Consider the following 22081-nt stretch of genomic DNA (forward strand, 5'->3'; position numbering starts at 1 on the left):
CGAATTGCAAAGATAAAAGAAAGGGAAGAAAAACAGATGAGTGTTGGGTGCCTCGCCAAGGCCTTGACTGATCCAAACCGAACCAGCTTCGGCCACCTTCTTGGGTCTGGGGAGGGAAGTTTCGGGTCTGGCAGCCCACTGGTAAATTTCCCGTGCCTTCTGATTAGGGAGCCTCGCCATTCCGGTTCATTATCATAAAGCAGGTACACATCTATTTACGTGACATACAGGGCAGGGTAATCCGCACTTCTATAATTTCATGGTAATTAGGACTGCAATTGCATGTGGAAACCTAGCACCCTGAGTTCCACGAATCCTGGCCCCTTACAATTTCCTGCTGACAACCATGAGTCCTGTGGCCTTTTAAGAAAAAGCTATTACTTACAGCTTGGTTTTCCTTTCCCCATGGAGGGAAAGGCAGGAGTCCTGGTGATAACAGGAATCGTTTTTATTTTTTATTTTTATTTTCCTGGCAGATGAGGATGTCGCCATGCAGGTTTGTCCTGTCTGGATGCCCTGGTGGCAGGGAGGGGACATGAAAGAGATGCGTGAGCTTCAGCAGAGGATACAGGCCTGGGGTGGACCAGGCGGGTCCCCGCACAGTGAAGGATGACTAAGCTGCCAAGAGTGTGGAAGCTAAGAGCCTTTGCGTAGGGGCTCGGGGGTGGGGAGAACTTAGGGTGCTGCTTGCTGGCCGGTCCTCCAGCCGACCTGCTCTGGGGCTGGGAGAGCACAGGTAGCTGGCACACAGCAAGGCTGCCAGGAAGGCGTGCAGCTCTGTCTTCCGGGACTGACATGTACCCACCCAGGAATGGCACCACAAAACTGGTCCCTGACCGTTCCTCATCCACCCTTCAAAAGACAAGCCTCTTATGTGATGGTTCTTGTTGCCTAGTCTCCCTGTACATTATTGAATATTAGAGCAGAGGAAACCCTCAGTGGGATGCTGGGAATAATGGACAGTTCAGGATTCTCTGTCTCTGCGAACTGCAGTGGACTCTCGTTCTTTTACAGAGGAGGAATGAAGAGCCCAGAAGGGGTGAAAAAAAATCTTACAGCAGATAAAAGATGGAGCCATGCCTGGAATCTACACTGGTCACTCCTGGATGATAAAACTACGCAGGAACATACGCAGAACACCACTATAGAGGGACTCCTAGGTAAAATTCCTCCCAGAGGTCTCAAGCAAGAAGGAAAAAAGAAAAGAAAAGAAAAGAAAACTCTGTACTCCATCCAGAGTCCCCCTCCTTCCTACTCTGGGGCTGACAGCTCGGCTTTTCCCTAGGCAGGAGTCTTTACAATCGTTTTCCCATCCTCACTTGGCCCTGCCTGTGTTTTACGTAAGCAGCTTGGATCTTATGTACTGGAATTTGGAGGTAGAAAGTTTCTGCCGATGGAGGTAGAGGTGTCAGTCCACCAATCAAAAGACATTTGTCTCAGCCCAGATGGGGAAGGAAGTTGCCTGAGGTTGACATCTAAGTTAATCCCTGGCTTCCTGACAAATGTGTACACACACACACACACACACACACACACACACACCACATATGTACCTTAACTCACACACACGGTATTGGTACTAACAGGCTGCTGCATACAAATCCCCCCTGTCCCCAAGTCCAGCACAAGGCAAGCACTCAATTCAAAGCTACCCACTATTGAAATAATTTAAAAACTTCATGCAAAGTACTGGATCTATACACAACTAAAGAAAACAGCAGAGCGAGCACTCAGGGAGACAACGCCCACCCGTGATCACTGTTGGACTCCTGCTGGTCTTGTGTGAACCATCCTGCCTCCTGGTTCTCAGAAAATAAACATACCCTTTAAAGACACAGACATCCAACTGTTTATATATCACTTCACATCACTAAGAAACAACGTTATAAAAACATAATTTAAAAAAAAATCGTTAGTTGCTGGGAGTTGGTGGGGAGGGAGGGGCAAGCAGGTGGAGTAGCTGGGACTTTCAGGGTGGTGCTCTGGAGCATGTAAACAGGAGACACGTGCCAGAGGACATTGTTCCAAAAGCGTGAATGTACACCGCCAAGTGTGGACATGAACGTGATCTGTGGCCTTGGGGTGACTGTGATGTCTCAGTGTAGGCTTGTCGGCTGTAAAGAGAGACAGTCCTTCCCCAGCACAGATGATGGCACTGGGGAAGGCTGTGCTGTGTGTGTGAGGTGGGGGCGGGTGGGAAGTCTTTGAGGCTGCTGTAGGCAGTTAAGACTGCCCTAAAAATAAAACCTAAAAAACATAATCACAATATGGTTGTCATCACACACTGCCTCAACTTACCGTGTTTCCCAGTTAGCTCGCAAAAGCCCTTTAGCTCAGAACGTGAGCAAGGCCTCTTGGGCCTATGTTTGTTCCGTTCATTTTTGCTTTGTTTCGTTTTTGTTTTCTGAGACGGGGGTCTCATGGAGCTCAGGCTGACCACAGACCTCCCTGTGTGGCTGAGGATGACTTTGAACTCCTGACATTCATACCTCAGCATGCTAGATGCAGGCTGGCAGTGTTCCTAATTCATATGATTCAGTAGCCGATTACAAAGACAATGGACAGGGCAGCCTTCTGTGACAACCCACTGCCAAGCAGGGCACTGTATGAAATAAATGCCATAGTCCCCAAGGCTTCTGGAGACACTCCAGGAACCCATCAACGGCGTTTTTCTGGCTATAGAACCATGGGCCACCACGGCAGCCAATACCAGATCTAACAAAGAGGGACAGGAGGACTGTGCCCACAGTGAGAGCTACAACCACTACACTACAAACAAGAAATTTGGAGGAAGGCGTCTCTGTGTGTGTGGTGAGTTTGTGCATGAATGTGTGTGGAGGCTGGAGGCAGTCCTCAGGTCCTCATCTCCATCTTCTAACACGGAGGCATGGCGCCCCGTTTGAACGCACAGCTCACCACCTAGCTGGTCTTGCTAGGCAGCTTGCTTTGGGACTCTCCTGTCAGTGCCTCTGGGAGCTGGGATTACATGCAGACCATCAAGCTCCTAGACCTTTTACATAGGTGTCTGGAGATCAAAGTTCTGCTACTCATGCTTACACGCCATGCACTTTACCCGCTGAGCCGTCTCCCCACCCAGACAGAGGAAAAAATTTGATGAGCAGTCCCACAGAGGCAGATGCCAAAATGTGGCACTTGGTCTCAATGGTTTGCAAGAAATGCGCGTTTTAAGCTTTTCAGATATTGTGGTGCAAGGTCGAAAGCAAGACTCATTGTTTTTTTTTCCCTTTGCTCCAATACACATTTTCATCCAGAAAATAGATGCTGTCCCTGAGGTCTAAAGACAGACAGGATCCTATGCCCAGGAAGTACTTTCCCTTGCACAGATTCCTTCAAGAGCTGGCTCCAGGGCTCTTGAGCTGCATCCAAAGTCCTTCTCCTGCGGGGGAACAGAACCTGACAGAAATGACCACAGGCGGCATCTTGTGGATAAAGGTGGATAGAGATATGGGTCTATCCTGACTCCTAAAAGAAGAGCGCACTGTTCTGAAATGTATTTTCTTTATTTACTACTCTGTCCTGTTGATTCATCTACTAATTTGCACCTCACGGTCACTTGCTACACACACAGAGCGACGCCTTTGAGAATGGCGTAAGGAAATTTTACTTTGCTGGTTGCCTCATGGCTTCTGTGTCTACCTGGGCCCCAACAGGTAGCACAGTGGCAACACCCCGTTTGGAACAGCTAGCGAGTCCCTCCCTTCGAACTCACCCAACAGCATGCCAGTTAGATGCAGTTCAGCTGAGTCGCTCTAGAGGCTGGGTGTGCAGGGGCTTGGCATGCTTCTCCTGGTGCCTTAGCCTAGCTGACCCTGTTGTAATCAGGGCGGTGACAAATGGCCACCAGAAATTAAGAGCATAGGGCACTACAGGAAGAGAAAGGCTCAGATAAGGTCATCCCATTGCAACTCACCAAGTACGTGAAGCTCACTTTGGTACTTGCTCCTTCTCTCTCAAAGAGGCCCAGGCCGCTATGCAGCCTGTTCCAGAAGAGAATTTGCGCTTTATGTTTGTTGACAACTCAGCTGAACCTGTCACCTGATGATACTCTTGAGGCTTAAGGTTTGAACTGATACAGGTTCCGGAAGGATGGAACGGGGGATGTGAGGTTCACTTTTTCAGCCCACTTCCTGGAGATAAAGCTCACACCTGGATGAACAGCCTTTTACTTTGAAAGAACTTTCTCATTGTGCCACTTTTTACCAGAACTTGCCTCATGCAATAAACAAGGAAACATAACAGAGAAGAAAAGCAAAGCCCTCACTACAGCCATGTTAAGTAGAAAGGCTTTAGGACTGCTGGGATGGCTCAGTGGTCAGAAGTGAATACTGCTCTTGCAGAAGACCTTAGTTTGGTTCTCAGTGTTCACCTTAGGGGGCTCACAACCACCTGTGGCTCCAGCTCTGGTAGATCCAATGCCATTGGTTTCCAAGGCTACCTGCATTCATGTGTACACGCACACACACATGCACACACAGATACCTAAAAATAATAAAATAAATCTTAAATAAGTAAATTATAAAGCCTTATAGGTATTATTTTTGAGATAGGGTCTTGCTGTGCAGCCCAGCCTGACCTTGGGCTCATATTATACAACTATTACTAAACATATTTTTAGATGCCTCTAATCACATCTCTACCTGTAGGATTTAATGGAATCCCATTCTATTTCTAATGGAATATAATTTCCTTTTTTTTAATGCAATAGCAATCATACTCCATTCTAATCTATCCTAGTGGAGTAGAATGCATACATCTTACCATACTTTTAATTTACTGGAGTGGGAAGTTTCTTATTTAAGAGAATTCTCAGTTATAAAACTTAAAAATCATGAAAAGAATATATTTTTTGGATATAACGAACAGCTATGGCAGGGTCTTCTTTTGGCAGAGGGGCCTCATTCGCTAAGGATCCTCTCTACTTGCCATTCACGGACTGTGGTGTACACAGACAGGGGCCTGCAAAAGGCAGCCCCTGGAAAAAAAATCGACCATGAAGTCAGAAAACTGCCATCAAATCCCAAATCAATTTTCTATTGGCCTTTGTTCAAGGCAGCCAGCTCTTCCATCTTCAGATTCCTCATAATTAGCAAGGCATGGGCCCTCACTGGAATGATGGCTGAGGCACTCAGATGCAGGTAGCCCCAGGAAGCTGCCAGGGGAGCTGGGTAACACACGTTTAACTCTGCCTATAGAGAGGTGAGGGGCGCTGTTCAGACAGACGTCCCTTTGCAAGAGCAGACGGGTAATATAACAATGGAGCAGACGCCCCTATTGCAACCAGGGAAGAGTATCAGGGTTTCAGCTGTAATTCTAGAAGTTTCTCTTCACAGCTTCTAAGTGTCAGAACACTTAGGCCTCAGTTTCTCCACCAGGAATATAAGCAGGTCAGATCCAGTGACTGCCAAAAATCCATTCTTGTTCTCATTCAGTCTCTTCTTCCGCTTGGCACCCAATTCTATGGATATAATAATGCAGGTCCCCATTTTTCAAAGGTTAATGATATACATACTTGTGTGTGTGTGTGTGTGTGTGTGTGTGTGTGTCTGCCTGTGTGATATTATGTGCATCATGCTTCTGTTTGATGCTTTCGGATGCAAGAGGGAATTGTGTCGCGTGAATCTAGAGTTACAGATGCCTCTGAATCACCTGACATGAGTACTAGGAATTGAACTTGGGTCCTCTGCAGAAGCACCAAGGCTTCTAACTACTGAGCCATCTCTCCAGTGCAAAACACAGGTCCTTCCTCGTATCTGTTGAATAAGCAAATGGCAAAGAAATGGGGTGAACTCCATTTGTCCTGAATGTAAACTCCAGAAGGTAATTTATAATTTCCTAAACTCTTGAGGTTTTGTCTCATTTCATCTTTTGAACACAAAGTCTTGACACAGAGACAAAACAGAAGTAATGAAATCCTGTGGAGTAAGATGACCAGATATTTCACTGAGGAAATAAACAGATGAAGCCTCCTACCATTCCCTTTATGAATGAGATCTTTTTACCAGATGGAACCTTCTAGAAGGCTAGGGCAAAGGGGAAACACCTTGTTAAGCGAAAGCCATTGATAGCATGTTCGTGGACCACAATGACACCCTGCAGAAGCAGCCTCTCATACACGGCTGGAACCATGACCTCTTCCAATATTGTCAAAAAAAAAAAAAAAAAAAAAAAAAAGAGTCCAATTTACTCAAGGAAACCATCTGGTGAGCCCCCCATCCAGGGATTAACTTACTATGCAAGTTACTGAGAATAGTCAGCTCCTGAAAACACTATAAGGATTCTAGACCAGAAGTTCATGGAAGCTACCAACACATCCACACACAACTGTGTGTGTCTACCCATAGCCCCCTGGAATCTAACACGCTTGATGAGAGCCTGGGAAATGCAACACACTAAAATGATCGACAGCTAATAACCAGAAGTGAACATGTTAAGCCAATATAAGAGGAGGAGAGGGAATCTGCTTTTCCTTTTTAGATATTTGAAACTATAGAAGATGGTTGGGGTGATGGCTCAGTTGGTAAAGTGATCGGCTCACAAGCACGAGAGCTTGAGCTCAACCCCCTGAGACCATGTGTGGAGGCCAGATTGCTGCATGCTTGCAGTACAAGCCCTGAGAAAATGGACAGACAGGTGTCTGGAATGCACTGGTAAGCTCCAGGACCTGTGTGTGACTCTGTGTCAAATGACAAGATGGAAAACTCCTGAGGACGACATCTGCAGTTCTTCTCCAGCCTCCCCACGCACAGGCACACACAGGCACACAAACATACTTACACATACACATAATAAGAAAAGGCAAACAGCATCAGAAAAGAACAGCATAGGGTTTTGAGGTCCTCTGCTCCAGTGCTCTCATTTCAAAAGGGGAGACACTGAAGTTGGGGGATCACAGGAGCTCCCCAAAGTCACACAGCAAGCTGGTAGAAGGGCTGGGACTTTGCCTGAGCCTTCTGGCAGTTTTCATCTCCCCATGCTGACTTGCTAGGAGAGTCGAACATGATGATGGCAAGACAGCACAGAACTCTAGGCACCTACTCCTCTAGAAGTTTCCAAGAAATACAGAGGTTGGGGGTGGGCTGGGAGAGTGTGGTTTGTGGGCTTACCATCCTCATTGATAATTACCTGTGTTTCCATTTCTTTTTCGTTTATTAATCTTGAATTGTTTGTTGAAGTGTGCCCTCAAGTCAAGGAGCTGGACAAACTCCCGCCCTCCCCCTCTTTCCCTCCTTTGTTCTTTTCTTTGAGCTGGGCCCACTGGAGGAGCATTGTACGATCCCCCTGCTGGGTCTACAAGGCCCCTTTTCGGTTCAATTAATGAGCCATAAATAACCCAATGAAGGTGTCAACAAAGAGGGTAATTTATCATCCCTTGTCAGGAAGGTGAGCCTTGCCGAGGCAAACGCTCATACACAGTCTGGTGCAACACGTTAAGATTTATTCCTGTCCAGGCCCCTCCTTCTCCAGGCCCCCCTCTCCCAAACCAAAATTTATCTTTCACAGGAATCCTCATAGGTGCCCTGCGCTGACAAATAAGCTATGAAGTCTGGTATTCATCACTGGTTGGGCTTTGTGGGGAGGAAGGCAGCAGGAAATAAATTTATTTTAGCGAGAACGTACTTATGATTCAAACATGCTCAAGGGGAGCAGGGAGGTTATTTCCACCCTTCTGGTTTTGGAGAAGGCGAGAGGGAGATGGCACAGGAAAGTCCCTTTCTTCTTTATTGACCATGCCTTTGAGGAACCAGGAGAACTTCGCCGAGAGCACCCTTGGCTGCCAGCATAGATGCTCATCACATTCATTTGAGAGCCTGGGTTGAAAATCTTGCACCAGAGTAGAGAGAGCCAGAAGCCTCTGAGACGCTCAGCTGCTATGCCAGGGCGTCCAGGTTCACTACCTCACTTCTGGCATCCTTAAGAGTTCTGAATCCTGAAGTGGGTGTGCGTAACAACCATCTGGAAGAGCTTGCTAACGACACTGATCTCTGGGTCTCCCTACTCTCTACTCCCACCCCCAAGTGGCTTTTCACAAACTTTCCAGCATTCTGTTGAATCTCCAACCATCCATGTGGCCTAAGGATTACAAGGAAGTTACATTTAGTGCCTATAGCCACTAGTCACAGTGGCTCCTGAGCACTTGAAACGTGGCTAGTATCAGAGAGAAACTGTAGGCTGGGGAGATGCGCCCCTGATGCACGCATGAAGGCCTGAGTTTGGATTTCCCGGAACCTCCGCAGACATTGGGCCTGCTGGCAATGTGTGTCACACCAACACCGAGAGTTGAGGTAGAGACAGAAGTGTTCCCGGAGGAGCTCACTGGCCAACAAGGTGGATAGTTGGTAAAATCAAAATTCACTGAGAGACCCTGTGTCAAGGAATAAGGTGGGGAATTACAGAAGATGGCCTCTGACTTTGACCTCTCTCGTCATGCACGTGCATACACTCATAAAAATAAAAAAGAGAAGCAACTGGGTTTCCTAATATCATTTCATTTCAACAACTCAGACCAGCGTAGCCATGACGTTTACGCTCACTACTTTGGACAGTGCAGTTTCCATCTGTCAGTCTATAGTGTTGACTCATGGAGAGCCTGGACAAAACCAAAACCTCATCACTCACGGAGGGGCCTGTCTTCTCCCACCTACTCTTATTTTCCTACCCAGGAAATGCCACAAGCCCCTGGGCTATTCCCTTGCCAGTCGCTTCTGGAGCAAAATGGCAGAGGTCCCCCCCACACCTCCAATCCCAACGTCTCCAGAAGCAGACACAAAGCACTGCCAGTCAGGAATGGGGAGAGGGATGTTTGGGAATAAGAGGTAGTCACAGCCCCTTTCTACGTGTTCTTTTCCGCCCCAACACCTGGGGCAGGGGCAAGGGGGAAGGAAATAACTTACCACCAGGTGATCAGTCAGAACGTGACCCACCGTCCAGCAGTATGAGGCAGTATGAGAAGGAAGCCCCTGGGGAACTGAGGTGCCAGGTGAGCCTAGCTTACGTACAGACTTCTAGACGTGAGCTCATCCTGCCCCTCAGTGGAGTAAGTGGGAAACCTCACACTATGTTTCATTCACCGAGAACTTAAGATACCTAAGGTTCTTCAAGAGTCCAAGCCACATTCTCCCTCTCCCCCTGATCTGTTGACAGGGGATTCAAGGGCTATAGTAGCATGGGTTGACTGTCACCGCTTGCTCCCAACCTATTGAGTTCGTGTGTTCCTTGAGGAGAGATAGCCACCTGTTCATCTCTGAGTGTAGGCCCTAGTCTAGTGACTGATGGTGGGAGATTTAAACAGGATATACAGACATAGCCTCACATGAGCTTCAGGTGGGCCCCCAAAGTCTTGCTTCAGGATGAATTCAGGTGAGAGAATTTGCTCTCTTGTGGTAAAAAGTATGGCTGCTCCGTCCTCACGAAGCTTAGAGAGGGACTCACCCTGTACAAATGCATTTCAAACGGTCACATATTTTTCACATTTTAAAATCATATTTCATTAATTCACTCTGTGTGCCTGCTTGTGTGGGTACAGCGGGCATAGGCAAGCATGCATGCATGTGCTCCTGCACGCGTGTGGAAGTCAGTTCTTCCTGCGTGAGACAGTGTGTCTGATTGCAGCAGCAGAAGGTTCCAAGTGAGTGAGTGAAACCAGGCAGATCCAAGCAGATAGTCACCACATGAGTAACTATGACATGCCGACTGTCCAGAGGCATCATCTGGGCCTCTATCTGACCCCTGCCACCTGCCACCTGCACCTGACCTTTCCCGCTGAGCTCTTCCCCTTGCTCCTCCTGTGACTCCTTAGGAAGAGGACTTTCCAGCAGCCAGCTACCCAGGAGAGCTTTGGAGCAAAGCTCCAGCTTACCAAGCTAGAGCTCCGCCAGTCTCCCAGACTCCAAGGATCCTTCAAGTCTTCAGCATTTGATTCCTCTCATCAAGTGGCCTTGTTCCACCTCCAGAAATAGGCTCTGGTACCAACATTCATGCACCTGATGCCAAGACTTAATAATGCTCCAGAGAGACTTGCACAGTGCCAAAAGTGGCCCTCTCCAGAGGCTTCTGCAGGAGAATGTCTTCGATGCCTCCAGCCCCTAAAGAGGACTCCCAAACCAAACGGAAGATGAGACACAGCCTGAGGAGATTCCTGGCTTCCTCTCTAAGCTCTTCTCCTTATAGAGATAGCCGAGACCCTGCACAGTTGACTGAGCATACCGCCTAAATATTCATTTCTTCCTAATAAGCTCAGTGCCAGAGAGCCCCGGGAAGCTGCTGCACCGGCTTGGTGCTCCAGCTGCATGTAAATGGAAGTTCAGAAATCAATGTTACAAGATAGGGTTCCTACAAATAAATAAATGAATGAATAAATAAATAAATAAAATTTAAAAATCAAATCATGGGGAAACAACTGCATTACCAGTATCTTTTGAATTCACCCTGAAAATGTCAGTGTTTCCCTGAGTAGGAAGACACTCTTGATGTTTTCCAAGATTACTGTTGGAGATGGTGAAGACTTGACGAGGTGAAACTGCTTGAAAAAGCAGTAAATAAAGGCACAAGAGATGGAGACCACATTAGCAGACTAGAACCAGGTCTGTTCCCACCAGACACAGAGGCGAGCAGCAGGTTGGGAAAGGTACTTTTTTTTTTTTTGTGGTGGTGGGGGGACCCTCTTTTAGTTGAGATCAGGCCTTGGTCACTCTGAGATTTTGTAAAGAAATGTCCATTGCATCAGATTCATTCAGAGACAGCAAAGCAAGAGCTGAGATCAAGGAACAAGTTAAGTCTCATGGGTTTATCTGTCATCATCCAGTACCAAGCTTCCCCACGAAGCACAAGGAGGAAATTTGCATGCTGCACTTTGAGACACACAACTTGAGTTTGCCCGGAGCTGTGGTGCACTGAACTGTGTGGCTCCCTTTAGGCCTTGCACGCTTCCAGCCATTTATCCGGGTGGGTAACGGGTTGGGAAACCTCACAGGAAACGACAGCTTTTGCAAAATGACTCAGTACGTGGTTCGGCCTCTTGCGACTCAGAACTAAGTCCACGGCCCAACCCCATGCCAAGGCTCCCTGAAATGGCTGGGTGCTCCCAGCCTGGCTGGCATGGGATACTGAGGACCTCTGGTGTTCACCTGCTGAGAGACGAATGTCTTTTTGATAAGTCTGGAGGACTGAGGGCCAGAACTGCAGCAAAACTCTCTCAGTGGCAAGTCTTGCTGTTCCCAAACTGGAAGAGATTTGTTTGTTTTGAAATTGGGTTTCATGCAGCCCAGGTCAGCCTCCAACTCTGTATGTATTGAGGATGACCTTGAACTCTCTATCCCACTTCTACCCCCTCAAATGCTGGGAGTAGGCACACCCAGTATTTGTATGATCTTGGGCTTCATGAATGCCAGACCAATACTTTCCCACCTGACCTGCATCCCAAGGCAGTGGAGAGTTTTGATGCTTTCTCTGTCATGCCACCTTTCATTTGAATGCTCTCCTTCTTACCCAGTGGCTCCCACCCCTCTCCCACAGTCGTGAACTTGGAGATAGTAACTTCCTAGTTCTTCCTTTGTTTCTGCTGCTTCCTGGAGCTATGCCTCTGAGCAGGACTCCCATCCTGGGTATCTAGGGATGGCAACTCCAGTGTCAACATCCTTAGTACTCTTTCTCAGACTTTCTCCTAGCTCCCATTGAATGCTGTCCAAGCTCCTTATCTTTGCGAAAGCATCCTAACCTATCCCTGAAGACCTGATTTCCTCCATTATCTGCTCATGGTCTGGGCGCTGGGCAATTTAGACTGACCACTCCTTCCTCCCTCTGTGTACTGGCAGTTTCCTCTCCTTTGTACTTTTTCAATTCTCCTTTACTTAAGACCATTTTCTCTGTCTCCTGAGATTCTGCTGCCCAACCTTTTAGGCCTGGAACACCAACTAGCTTCGTTCTCTCTCATGAGGCGTTTCCACTCATCTCTTGGTCTCCGATACCACATCCAGTTGGTGCCTTCCTTTTGACACAGAACACTCTATCCTGAACAGTGGGCATTTGTGGGAACAATGGCTCTCGTCTTTCTGGAATGTTCCGTAGGGAAGGGCTGAGAATAGAATAGATAGGCCTGGGGAGATATGTTCTTCCTATTTCCCACCAGTCCAGAATACACAAATTTGTACTAAGGAGCAGACTGGTGAAGTGGGAAAATCTAGATGGATGTTCTCAAATTCTCTCCAGCTGTGGAGTCCCATCGCAGAGGCGGCTGCCCATCAGTAATAAAAGCCAGGCCAGCCACAAGCTTTTCAGAGGCGCTGGTGTGATGCATTCTGTTGGCCATGGGCTGTCTTTGGGTGTGTGCGGGCAGACTCACACAAACCAGATGTGCATCTGCTCAGAAAGGACCCAGAGAGGTTGGCCTCCCTCCTTTCTGGCGATGAGAATTGCCCTGGAGCCTTGCAGCTCACAGTTGTTCTGGGGAAGAAAAAAAAAAAAAAGAAAAAAAAAAAAAAGCAAACACCCATATGCATGGCAGGGGTGGGCTATGGTGTCCTGTTGGCAGTAAGCCAGGAGGAGAGCTGAGGTTTGGCTTGGCTGTGCTCAGTAAGTAGGCTGGGTCTGCACTTCTAAGGTCCAGTTAACAAGGCTGTTGCCTGTCTTAGGCAGGGGCCACCATCCACCTGCCTCCCACTGGACTCTCAGAGGTCATGAGGCAGACATTGCTAGTTTTCCTTCCTAGTGCCTTCAAGAGACTAGGCAGCTATTTTCAAACTTAGCAGGGATCAGAGCATCTCAGAGGCTTCATCCAAACACAAACTGCTAGGCCCCAAATCTAGAATGCCTGACTTGGAACCCTTGGGCATGGATAAAGAATTTATATTTCATGCTCAGAAGGTGCTGATATGGCCTGTTAAAGGACCCCACTCTGTGAATCGTGATACCTGGCTATCTCAAGAAAAGGCAAAGGAATGAAGAGACAAGAAGCATCACCCTGTCTACAGACTCTGGCCCCATTAAAATGAATCCCTTGGACTGGGAAGATGGGCCAGTCAGTAAAGTGCTGGCCTTAAAAACACGAGGACCTGAGTTCAACCCTCAGAACCCTCAATTAAAAACCAGGCGGGGTAGCATGTGCTTGGAATCTTAGTACTGGTGAGGCAGAGAGTTGGATCCTTGGGGCCTGCTGGCTAGTATAGCCTGCTAGGCAAGGTCCAAGCCAGTGAGGTACTCTGTCTCAAAAATAAAGTTACACCTATAGGGAATGACAACCAATGATGCCCTCTGGCTTCCACACTAACTTTCATGCACATGGACACACACACACACACACACACACACACACACACACACACACAAACACACTCCTGTAGGCACTTGTTTTTCAAACACTACTTTATCTGGAGGTTCCTTAAAGCTTATACCCTTCCAACCCCTATCCCAACCCCAGGTAGGGGAAAAAGATTGGGAGGGAAAGGGAATGTAGCCCTCTTTACTTCTTCCTGCTGGGAAGGGTCATAGGATCCTTTTGGGGACAATACTAATGTCCGTCATCAGGATATTCAGAAGTCCAGGTGACCAGCAAAACAGTAAAGGCAGCAAGCAGCCCTCCTCTGTCTCCTCCAAGCCACCATGCCTTCTTCTCTGGGCTATCATATTTATACTCCTCAAAGTCCTCGGAATTCGACTAATTCAAGCTGGCAAAGACCATGTTTCACACCAGACAATTAACAGGTGTGGACAAACTAAAATCCCTCACTTGGGATTTTACATGTAACATGTTTACATACCATAAACTGAAATGTCCACAACATACTCCCTCCCTCTAGAAACTCAGTTCCCCACTTTGCCACAGAAACACCCTTTCTTTCCTTGCTGTTGGCTCCACTGTCTGTTTCTCACCTAGAACAAAAAAACTTCAACTGCACAGCCAAGCTTGACTTGACTAAGCTCTAACTGTGTGCCAGGCACTGTTCTAAATCCTTAACACATTATTAGCTCATTTAATCCACATAATTCTATGCAATAGGTACCACGATTATCCCCATTTTAGAAATAATAAATCCCACAGGGGGCCCTTAGGAAATATTTTCTGAATGAATGAATAAAGGAAGGCTCGGGAAGTGTTTCTACCATGCGCTACGGAAGCCTGTTTCCATGCCAAGGGAAGCCATCAGAAAGTGAAGCACTGGCCTGCCAGCCAGTTGTTTGTTCCTGTACGACACCAAATAACCCATGTGCCTGCCATTGGCTGCCTGCTCTGGCTCCGTGTAGACATCTCCTCACTGGGAGGGAAGCCAGAGTTAATCTCTCACAAAGGGTGGTTTAATAATAACCAGACACTGGAGGCGAGCAGAAAGGAACACAGTGATCCCACACAACCCCAGGAAAAAATGGACTGTTCGGGCTCACGGTGTGAGCACTGCCAACTGGGGAGGGCCCCTGGGGCTGCCTGAGGTTTCTTCATTTTTATTCTAAAAATAGCCCAAGCAGGTGTCCCTCCTGGTTCTCCCCAAATGCACCAGTGCGAGCATCTACGGATGCCTATCACTCTAAAACAACACTAACACTCCCACTGGAATGGAAACCAGGTCATCTCTGAAAGGCTATAAATGGACAGCCCCTCTCTGTCTATTACTTATTAATGTTTCCCGCCTTTTTGCTCAACCAGCCTTGAGGCCCAAACAGAAAAACACACCCTACATAAAGTTACCAGTACAGATAAATAAAACATCAGACTCAAACTGGTAGCTTTATCCTTCCCTCTGGAGCAGGGTGGGCTGCGCCTGCTAGCTGCTCCACTCGGCGAGCCTCAAAGTGACGCCCTTGGAGAACTAAGGGATGCATTCTTCCCAGCAGTTACTCATTTTTGCCTCTGTGGAAGATTGTCCTTGTTTGCTCTGGATGGCGTGAGGTGATGGCAGAGTGGTTCTGAAACCGAGTCCCTTGGAGTTGGGCAGGGCACGCCCGGCATTGCTGATGAAGGGCCTCCCCATACAATATGCATGCTCTGTGGCCACCTGGCCTCAAGAGTCACCATGGAAATAGCAGCCGCGGAGAAACGTGAGTGAGAGAAAAATCATCAGAGTCCCTCCCTAAAATTCCGAGCAGGAGATGTAATTATGCGGGATCCAGGCCTATCTGATGTGACTCTGGCATCCATCACTCCAAGGAGCCCCTCTGGGTCCAGGGGGGAGCCAGGACCAAAGCAGTATTATTCTCTCTGCCTCCCCCAGGCTGCTTACAAACAGTCCTTGCTTCATTGGAACAGAGTCTTGGAACAGGGCCTCAGCTTAGCCCAGCCTGGTGTGAGGTGACCTGAGGGGCTGTGCGGATGGAGAGACCTGGTAACTTAACCAGGATAGAGATACGGAGGTTCCACATCAAAGAAAAGGCAGTACCTTCTCTGCCCACAGTGGCTACAGAAGGGAAGCTGAGCCTGGCATTCTCTCTGTAATGGTCTCAATCTGTGCAGAAGATCATTGCAGGGAGAAGACAACACCCCGACTGCTGTGGATTGACGGAGAAAGGCTGCTCGGAAAGGAGGTGCATTTCAGCAGCTGGGCCCCAGCTGGCGCCGCTGTTTGGGGAGGTGGTACAGCCTTCCTGGAGGAAGTACGTCACTCGAGGTGGGCTTTGGGAGTTCCTGTCCTCACCCCACTTCCAATTCAATTTCTCTGACTCACATCTGCAGTGGAAGATATGCTCTCTCAGCTTCCTTCTGTGCTTGCCTGTAGCCAAGCCTCTCATGCCATTATGGACCATTCCCTGTAGAATGGTAAACCCAGATAAACTCTTTTATCCTTACATTACATTTTGGTCACAGGGATGTAAAAGTAATCAATGCACCCAGCCACCCCAACCAATCCCCACCAGAAAGTACGTGAGACCAGGCCTGCTGTTTGAGCAACGGGCAACGCCTAGGTCTTTGTCCTCAAACTTCATCTTTTTGTTCTGCAAAGAATTAAATGCCTCCAAGAAACAAAATAAAGACTGAATGCCTCTTAGCTTAGTCAAGACGATGGATGGCCAACAATGGTGAAACAGGCAAGACAGGCATGTTGGTGGGGTAGGAGATGGTGCTAAAAACTCCACATGTCTGACACCACTCAGATCAAGTCGCTTCCATGCACGCTTCCAACATAAGCAGGGAAGTTGTTTTAGTTACTGACTGTGAGCCTGGCACTCCACAGAATGCTTGGTGTGGACTGGCTCAATTCATCCTAACAACTTTATGAAGAATGTGCCGTTATGACAGACCCAAAGAAACTGAGGCCCAGAGCTGCCAGTGGCAAAGCTGGAATCTAAACTCAGGAGCTCACTGACTGCCCTTCCTCCATCATTTAACCTTTCACTGAACCTACTGCTGTCAAGATAGCCAATATAGGAATCTGATTTTTTTTCTCTCTCTTAGAAGTCAGCACAGCACTGGAGCATGGCTATCACTGAAGAGTTATCCTTCCCTGAGTGATTGTCATTGTTCTTGTCATGAGGCCCTAACCTTGGTGTGAAAGCTTTCACTCTCCTTTGGTTGAAAGGCTAAGTAAGGTCTTTCCATCCAGTCTGACCAAACTGCCTTAAGTTACCAAGCAGCGCCGGAAAGGTGTGACTAATTGGTTCAAGGCCTTGAAGATTCTGTTTCCCAGGTATTGGGAGAAAGGGATATATGGTTGGTCTTTGGCATGCACCCTTGGGAATGGCCCCTCCAAATGTCTAAACTTCCGCTTGGGTCTTTCTAACACCACAGTGTGTGGCAGTAGCATAGAAAGGCAGGTACAACTGGAAGAGTCCTGAACCAGATCACTGGGTCTGAAGCCTCAGGGCCAACCAGTGCTATCAGATGCACGACCTTGAGAGAACTGCCCAGCCATTAAGATCATCTCAGATACCACCAGCCAAGCAGGGAGGGCGATGTTTATACTAGCGTCACACAAAACACGACACCTTAGGGCTTCACGGTACTAATGTATGTAGAACCTCATTCAGCAGCAAAGGTGATCCAAGATAACTCTCCCTGGTGCTTCACTATGCTCCACGAACCCTGCAGCAGGCACATGACCCTGCTCTTCCCAGGAGCGGAACCGGAAAGGGAGGTTCAAAAGAGAAAGGGGCGACAGAAGCCGAATTTTCAGCTAGCTTGTTCTGGCTCACGAGTCTTCAAAAGAGCTGACAATACCCTGAGATGATGAGTATTGATTGTCAGTTTGACGGAATCTGGGACCACCCAGGAGACTGGCTTTTGGTGGTGCCAGTGAGGGATTATCTCAATTAGGCTAATCGAGGTGGGAAGATACCATTCTGCAGGTTGGGACCCCAGGCTGAATACCTGCACTCCCCTGTCTACTGACTGTGACTGTGATCTTCTTTCCCCTGTTTGAGCCATTGTTACTTCCCGTTATGACAGGCAGTTTCCTCAAACCGTGAGCCAAAATAAACCCAAACAAACCCTTCCTTCTCTGTCTTCCTTGACTTGCCTCTGCCAGAGATTTTTGTCCCGGCAATGTGTAAAGCAACCAAACCCATCCCGCAATGGAGAAGGAATTCTTAGTTAAGGTTTCTATTGCTGGGGTGAAACACTGTGACCCAAAGGCAAGTTGGGGAGGACTTACGTGACTTATACTGCCCTATCACTGTTCATCATCGAAGGAAGTCAGGACAGGAATCCAAACAGGGCAGGAGATAGAAGCAGGAGCTGAGGCAGAGGTCATGCTTTCTCACGGAAGCCAGGACCACCAGCCCAGGGATGGCACCATCCACAATGGCTGGACCCTCCCCCGTCAATCACCAATTAAGGAAATGCGTCACAGGCTTGCTCACAACCTGATCTTGTGAAGGCATTTTCTTAAGTGAGGTTCCCTCCTTTCAAATGACTCCAGCTGTGTCAAGTTGACATAAAAGCATCCCGCAAAAGGGGCAAAACTGATTCTTGGAAACAAAACTGAAATTGCTGTTTTTATGTGTAAAGTGTGGAGGAATACACACTATGGAATCATAAACACATCCACATAGGCATAAACACATACTGTGTGGGATTAAAATTTCATGAAGAGGGCAGGTAGAAAAACAATATCTAAGAAGACTCCTGAGAAGGCAGAATAAAAAACAAAAAAAACAAGACTTGAGAAAGTGCTGGCTTAACATAACTCTGCCATTCCACCCCCATCTGTACAAACATCAGTCCTTTGAAGTCGCACCTACAGTGGAAGGCTGTGTGCTGAGTTCAGATGTGTCCAAGAGTAGGTGGAAGCCACGGTGCACGGTTCGGCTTAGGGCTTGTGTGCAACAGCAACAACGACAACAAACCCCAGTACTTTCACATTTAAATTCTAAAGGAGTATCTTTGACCAGTCGGTAGAAAGTCGAGGCATCATTAGGGCTATCGCCTCTCCTCCACCCTGGAGCCTGTTTTAATCTAAGTCATGTCTAAATTTAGAAGCGGGAGTTTCATTTTATGACTGGTAATTGGTATGCTTAGAACCAACTTGTAGTACAAATATGTCTCGGTCTCCCAGTGGGACTCAAATTGCATTTCTTTTAAAGAAAAATTAGAGTTAACATGTCAATAAAGTTACTATCCATACTGTTTCTTAAAAAAAAAAAAAAAGATTACCTGTGTGTGTTTTCAAATATGTGTATGTGGATACACAGGCCTGTGTGCATGTGGAGACCAGAAGAGGGCATCAGGTTAGTGCTCTCTGCTTATTTCTTTGAGGCAGGGTCTTCCCCTAAACCTAGGGCTCTTGCTTCCTCAGCTAAGCTGAAAGCCAGCAAACCCCAGAAATCTGTCTCTGACCTCATCAAGAAGAGGGTCACAGGAATACATGAGACACACAGCTTGTTTATTGACTGCTGACATCCAAACTCTGGAACTCTGGTTTCTGCAGCAAGTGTTCTTAGCCCCTGAGCCGCTTCTTCAGCCCCTACACCCTGTTTCCTGTAACCAAGGCCACGAGAAAAGCCAGCATCCAATTGCTCAGGCTTTTACCCCTTCACCCGCTTTTTCTTGTTGTCTCTTGCTTTCTCCTTCTACCCATCCTCCTGCCTAGATAGTGTAGCTTGACCTCCTCACCCCTCCCTTTCCACTTGGTTCTCAGCACTCTTTACAAGTGCCTCCTTGGTAATTCACCCACTGGTTCACTCATTCTTCCATGGACTCAACCATCTACCCATCTTACAACCTTCAAAAACAATCAACTTCCTTCCCACAATGAGCCAGGTATTTTTTGAGTGCCATGCCCCACTCCCCGCTTTCTGGTACAAATTTTCCTTGCCCAGATTCTCTACTGGTTAGAAGTTGCTGGGGAAGAGGACGTGATTTACCAGAGACTTCATTCTGCACACACCACCTTTGAGGAGTTCTGATGGAAGACAGCGGGGATGTGCTTGCTCCCTTTGTAAGGCCAGGCCATGCTGGTCCTGAGGTAGCTCGGATCATCAATCCAGTTGCCACAAGTGTTCATTTACCACTACGAGACCTGCAGCAGTCATACATAACACCTTTCGCCAGTGGGAGCCACGCCAGCTGTAGCACAGGGTGGCATGTCGGCCATCCGTCACCCCTCTCCTCTACAACCTTTGGTTCACCGCTCATTATGGTGAATTATAACAGGGGGCAGCACATATTTCAGGAGGCTCTCTTCTTTTCAAGTTGTTCTGACTCAGCTGGGCCAGCCCCGTGCCCACACAATCTTTGAACAAGGGACAGAATCGCCCATTGGATGCTTCCTGCCCCAGCACCTCCAATGACTGGAACCAGAGTGTGAGCACATTCCTATGAGACAGGATGAAAAACCATCCCACTTCATCTACTGTAAATACTGGATACTACTGTTCATTGCTCTCCACAGGTCTGCTCTGAGACCTGTAGTGAAGGCAAATCACATTTGAGCATCCTAAACAGGTCATCATGTCAGCGTTGGGCCCTGGCTTCGCTTCTCCATTGTAAGCAGATCACAAGTCCAGAGTCACAAGTGACTGGATTAGGCTAGCATGTCTATGCCACCAACAGGCTTCAAAAATATGTCACTGTAAATGTGGAATCAACCGTCCAAGACTATGAGAGTTAGGGGCTCGGTGGGTACTGCAGTGTTCAATTGTAATTCCAGTGCTGGGAGGCAGAGACAGAAGGATCCCCGAGGCCATATGTTAGTTTCTTTTCTATTTCAGTGATAAGACACCATGACCAAGGCAACTTATAAAAGAAAGAGATTAATTAGACTTAGGGTTTCAGAGGGTCAGAGTCTATGATGGAGGAGTGAAGGCATGGCAAGAGGGAGCTGGTGCAGCACTTGAGAGCCAGCCTCTTGACCCACAAGCAGGAGGCAGAGAACACGCCGGAAATGGCACAAGTCTTTTGAAACCTCAAAGCCAGCCTCCAGTGATACATCAATAAACCAGACCTCACATTCTAACCCTTCCCAAAGAGCTCCACCATCTTGAGACTATGTATTCAAACATATATGCTTATGGGGATGATTCTCATTCAAGTCACAGGCCCTGCCACCACAGTCTAGCTGAGTCTAGGAGCCTCGTGTCTAAGTGAGAGAGCACTTGCCTCAAAAAACAATGTGAGTGGCTTTCTGAGGAATGACACCCAAGGTTGACCTCTGGCTTCCATGCTCAGCTGTACCCACATACACACAAATCTTCCATGTGTATGAACTCATGAGCACACATGCGTCAACATACACAAACATACACAAGTTAGGGTCTAAGTTAAAAGATGAGAAATCAAGCTTAAAGTTGTTTGCTAAGGTTAAGAGTGCTTGCTGCTCTTTCAGACAACCAGGGGTTTGATTGCCAGTACCCGCACCAGATGGCTCATAAATGTCCGTAACTCCCCAGATCCAGGGGGGATCCAACACCATCTTCTGACCTCCTCAAGCATTTATACACACTTGTGTATGCACACACACACACAGTCAAACATACACACACCCACACTCACAAAAAAATAAATTTTAAAGAAATATATAAAATAAACAAATTTTGCTAGTTAAGAAGATTGCTGAGAGTCTCAAATTGGAAGCCACCCAGACAGCCATCAACTGGCAAGCAGAAGAGAAAAGTATGCACATGCTTGTGTGATGGACCATGGTTCTGGGGCTGTTATTCTGACAACAAAAAGAAATGACATGTTCATACATGTAACTGCATGAATGAATCGTAAAGTCATTATGCTAAGTGAGAGAAATCGAATGCAAAAGCTATCTATATACTGCAATTTCACTGAAAGGAAATTCTAGAAAAGGTGAAATATAGTGACCCTGAGAAGATCTATGGTTGCCAGAGGCTGTGGGGTTGGGGGAAGAAATTGAGAGTAAAGAGGCCCAAGGGAGCCTTTGTGGGTAAGAAAAATGCTCCATATATTCACTCTATGGGAAATAGTTATATGACTGCATGCGACTGGCAAAATTCATCATATCAGATGCATTTATTAGACAGATTTTATCACATGCAGATAATCCTTTCATAATTGGAAACAGAGCAAAAGAGAAAAGTCTCCACTAAAAGATATGGCCATGGCTTCTCCTCCTAGGTACCAGATGCCCGAGAAGAGAGGAGTGTGAGCATGCTATATGAAAAGAAGCTACTCAGATAAAAGTGAGAAAGCTAAGTTTAGCCTTGTAAGACTGAACTTGGACAGACTAGAGAGTGTACATCTCCACTGGAGGATGACCAGTCATTATTTGTGTCACCTTGGGGACTGCCAGCCCTGTCAAGTTCAGCCCAAGTTCTGGCTTAATTCAAGTGGGATCGAAGAAACACTACAAAGATGGGGAGATTGCAGGGAAGTGGTTTGACCTTCTCAAACTTCAGGTTCTTTGTTCTTAAAATAGATAAGTTGGGCAAACCGGCATAAAAGCTTTTGTGTGATACAGCATGCCCACCTTTACCCTGAGATCTTTAATGTCTTAGGGGCTGGGGAGATAGCTCGGTTGGTAAATTGGTAAATTGCTTGTCTTGCAAGCATGAGGACCTGAATTCAATTCCCAGAACTCACACAAAGAAGGCAGGATGGAGCTATGCTCTTGTCATCCCAGTGCTTGGGAGGGAAAGATGGAGGTAAACCTGGAGCTTGCCAGCTGAATGCCAGGTC

At 47.3% G+C, this 22081-nt stretch overlaps 1 protein-coding gene across 1 annotated transcript in view; it reads right to left on the bottom strand.

Moving 5' to 3' along the window:
* The window catches only part of Rora (RAR related orphan receptor A), a 731475-nt gene that overhangs the window by 427115 nt on the left and 282279 nt on the right, over positions 1-22081 (bottom strand). The gene's annotated exons all lie outside the window — the stretch shown is intronic.

The sequence above is a fragment of the Meriones unguiculatus genome, chromosome 6 (assembly GCF_030254825.1).
Source record: "Meriones unguiculatus strain TT.TT164.6M chromosome 6, Bangor_MerUng_6.1, whole genome shotgun sequence".
Lineage (NCBI taxonomy): Eukaryota > Metazoa > Chordata > Mammalia > Rodentia > Muridae > Meriones > Meriones unguiculatus.